Genomic DNA, 4,583 nt, shown 5'->3' on the forward strand with positions numbered 1-4,583 from the left:
GCAACAACAACAAAAAAAGCCAATTATGTATAGTACAGCTAAATGGAAAAGCAAGCACACTTTTCCAAGTGTGTATCTGTCACAAAATGTCTTTTCTGAGACTTCTCCTAAATGCTAAGAACACAGTTGTCCTTTTACCTGACTGCTCTGCCCTGCCTGACAATTTATTGGACTACTAGTTTCATAAGGATGCTAACTGGGCCCTTCCTCTGTTATTTGGATTCATTAAGAACAACTGACACTTGAGTCTGCAATTGACTTACTTCTTAGACTTCAATGTTTTTTTTTTTTTTTTTTTTTTTTTCCCACATGAATATATTATAGTTTATTTAACATGTTTTCATTGACAGAAAATGTGAGGTAAAAGACCACTAAAGGCACTACCTTATTTACTGTATTCATCAAGTTTATCTCTAGGGCAAATTATTTTACCTCCTGAGGGCACACATCTGACAACAGGCAGCACCATGTTTGTGTTCTGATTTGCTAGAAATACACTGATGTTTAATGATGTCTGTGTTGCCACAAAAGGCATTTCCATAGTCACTGCACGAGTAGGGTTTTCATTCTGCATAAGTTCACTTGTAAGGAAGGAGCTGTGACTCTCATTATAGGAATTTTAAACGTGACTGATTCTACCCATTTCTCTTGTGTGCATCTTCTTATGTTTGACAAGGTTTGATGAGTAGAAGAAGGCTTTCTCACAATCACTGCATCCATAGGGTCTCTCTCCTGTATGTATTGTTTGATGTACATTGAGTACTTTGTGGTGAAGCCTTTTCCATATTCGTTGCACTCATAAGGTTTCTCTCCTGTGTGAATTATCAGTGGATAATGAGACTGTATTTGTGTGAATAGGACTTTCCACACTCAGTCTATGCAAAGGGAATCTTTCCCATATGACATCTCTCATGTTGTATTAGCCATATTTTCTAGGTGAAGGCTTTACCACATTCATTGCATTCATTGGGTTTTCTCCTGTATGAGTTCGGTGATATATAATAAGAGTGTACTCTGTGGTGAAACCTTTACCACATTAACTGCATATATAAGATTTCTCTCCTGTGTGAGTTCACTGATGTATAATGAGAGTGCATTTGACAGTGAAGCCTTTTCCACATTTGCTGCATATACAAGATTTTTCTCCTGTATGCTGATGTACAATGAGATTGCTCTTCACGGTAAAGTCTTTTCCACATTCACTGCATATATGGGGTCTCTCTCCAGTATGGGTTTGCTGATGTACAACAAGGTAGTGCTTCATGGTGAAGCCTTTTCTACATTCACTGCATATATAGGGTTTCTCCTCTGTATGAATTCACCCATATACAATGAGATTGATCTTCACAGTGAAACCTTTTCCACATTCATTGCACACATAAGGTTTCTTTCCACTACAAGTTTGCCAATGAGCAATTAGATAGCACTTCATTGTAAAGGCCTTTCCACACTCACTGCACATATAGGATTTCTCTTCTGTGTAAGTTTATTGATGTGCAATGAGACTACACTTCACAGCAGAGCCTTTTCTATATTCATTGGGTATACAGATTTTGTCTCTTGTATTAGTTTTCAGAAGCTTAGTGAACAGGACACTTCTGGACAATTTCTCACATTGACCACTTCCAGGATTCTCTTCTATATGAATGTTCTCGTGGTAAATGAGCTGAGACTTCAGAGGAAGGTTTGCTCACATTCAATGAATGCATGGGGTTTCTCAATTTTCTGAGTCCTCTGATGCTTAAAGACTTGGAATTTAGAATGGATCCATTTTGCATTTTCAGAAAATCTAGTTTTGGTATCCGTACGTTCATACTTACCATGTAGAAGGATTTTCTCACCTCCAATAAACTCAAGGTTATTTATTCCATGTTTTCTGGTTGATTAAACATAATTTTGATTTCAATTTTTTTCTGCACATGTCAAATGTATTACGATTTTGCGCTAGAGGAAAATGTGTCTTGCTGAGATGTACAATATTTCTAAATGCATTCTTTCCACTGCATTGCTGCACGCTCTTCAGAAATCATTGGTTTGGAGAGCGCTCTTGCAGATGACTGTCTACTTTCCTGATTCCTGGACAATTTTTCTTCTGGATTTTAGCATCTGTTATCCATGGTTCTCGTCCATGTGCCAACCTGGAGAGTGCATCTGGTTTGCTAGTTTGATACCCCAGTGATACTAAGTGGTTATAGTTCTCCACCATCACATCCTGGTACAGGTCCCTCTGAGCAGTGTTCCAGGAGCTGCCACTCCTCCCAGCTGAATTCCACAGCCACATCCTCCAGGGTCAGTTATTTCTGGGTCTTGATCATTTTCTTCTCCAGGGTCAGTTATTCCTGGGTCTTGATCATTTTCTTCTGTGCTCAGAAAATAGTGGATAACATGGACGATACATCTTTGTCTCTTCTGCATTTGCCATGAAGTTTTCCTAGTCAGAAATATTAGTGTCCAGATAAAGTTGTCCCCAGAAATGATGATATCCAAGGCCAGCAACCTCCTTCTTCTTCCTTCATTGCTTCACTTGAGTTCTCTTGCTTCTGGGAGCCAGGAATTGAGGGCTGTGCTGGAACCTCTCCAAACACTACTGGCAGCGGCAAAACGCCGCATCCATGTATGAAACCACTTCCTATTCAGACGCGCTCCTGCGCGGCCTACAGAACGCTGAGCGGTGACGACGATGGAGTGATGGAGTCAGGCGAGGGCCACGGAGCTCGCCAGGGATCGACTGCGGTCGCTGCTCTGCGAGGTCACACGGCTGCGTCCACCGCAGCGTTTCTGACAGAAGCGGCCATAATGGCTGTGGAAATCACTCTTGACAACCTCAGTGCTTTTCTCTCTTCGTTGCGAGGGACACTCAACAGCGCTGGGCTAACCACGTAAGCTTTAAAAGTCGGGTGCCCAGCCAAGGCCAACACAGCGCAGTGGCATTCTGTTCAGCCGGCTGGGGGAGAAGAGATGGCAGTGCCCTTTGTTCCAATAGTTTTAAAGCACATAATTTAATTTGTATCTGGGTGACCCACGGCCACTTATACCGTGAGTGACTTATATGCAACTGAAACATATCTGCAGTTTTATATATCTGTATGCTTAAAAATATATGTTGTTTTGCTTAAAAACAAGATAGTTCTTATTAGAGTTATTGCACTCGAGTTGTTATCAATATCCTATAAAATTTGTGATACAAAACATAGGCACTTAGATATTGCTTTAGAAATAGAGTTTTATATCACTGAGAACACAGTTTGGAAACTTTGCTATGAGACTCTTTCAAGTAGAGATCCATATATTGAAGATTCCTTAATTTGACTTAGTGTGACAAAAAGCAATGGCAATATAATATTCTAAAATGACTTTGGAATCAAGAAAAATTGAACTTGAGATAGAGTAATACATCACAAAATAATCAAAAGAGACATTAAAATATAAGATAACAGATAGTATCTAGAAGAAGATGCAATCAAATAAATCATCTTTACTGTAATATTACAAATGTATTAGGTAATAACATATAAAAACATATTACTTTTTTTTCCTAAGGAGTAAGATTTTAACTGAAGTGCAGGAAATGAAAAAAATAACTGATAAAAGTCATGAAAGATTGATTACCATAGAAAAGTAAGTATGTTTTTCTTGAACATTACCAAATAAGAAGGGTATTATCAGTATGCTGTTGTAACATGATGTCCAGACTGCCTGCAAGACTCAGCCCTGTGCAAGAAAGCAGACGATTAGAAATAGGAGACAGCTGTTGGAATATTGAACCAGAAAGTGATGCCAAGACTGAAGCATTAGTAATACATTGCTGAAATCTGAGACTTTGAAATAATCAAGGAGAGGAGATTAAAACAAAGGGGTGTTAGCACAGAAAGAGAAGAAATTGAAGAGTAAAATAAAGAGTTGGAGGAAATGTGAGAGAGGATTTATCCACAGGTGTAGCTGTTGAAGCCTCAGCCTCCCGAGTAGCTGGGATTACAGGCATGCATCGCCATGCCCTGCTAATTTTTGCATTTTTTTTTAGTAGAGATGGGGTTTCACCATGTTGGTCAGGCTGGTCTTGAACTCCTGACCCTAGGTGATCTGCTCACCTCGGCCTCCCAAAGTTCTGGGATTATAGGCATGCATCACCATGCCTAGTCATAGATGTGTTTCTAAAGGACCAATTGTAATGGAAAAGAGGTTACTAATTCTGATATGGATTAAATCAACGAATCAGTAAGACTTATTTTCTCATTGTAAAGCAGAGTTTGTATTATATACCTTGGTGAGTTTTGTGAAAATTAGAATTTATTTTATAGCTCCTCAGTATTGATAACTATTGTTAAGTGTCTGACTTCATTGATCAAAATATTCACCAAAAATATTCATAAATGTCTACCATTCTTCAGATACTCCGTTAGTGCTAGGGGTTTGAAGATAAATAAGATGAAGGCCTACCTCTCACAGGGTCCTAGTCCAGCAGGGAGAGACAGATAAAAAGGGTGAACTGAAGAAATAATAATCTGCAACAAAATATTATTACATAGGGTCAGTACTAGAAGTGAGTATTTGGTGCTATAAAGGTACAAAACAAAAAGTAGTCA

At 38.9% G+C, this 4,583-nt stretch overlaps 1 pseudogene; it reads right to left on the reverse strand.

Moving 5' to 3' along the window:
* Nucleotides 1-578: 578 nt before the first annotated feature.
* Nucleotides 579-2,315, reverse strand: LOC108529392 (zinc finger protein 614 pseudogene; annotated as a pseudogene).
* Nucleotides 2,316-4,583: the final 2,268 nt, after the last annotated feature.

This window comes from Rhinopithecus bieti, unplaced genomic scaffold (genome assembly GCF_001698545.2).
Source record: "Rhinopithecus bieti isolate Rb0 unplaced genomic scaffold, ASM169854v2 scaffold_6464, whole genome shotgun sequence".
Taxonomy (NCBI): Eukaryota; Metazoa; Chordata; class Mammalia; order Primates; family Cercopithecidae; genus Rhinopithecus; species Rhinopithecus bieti.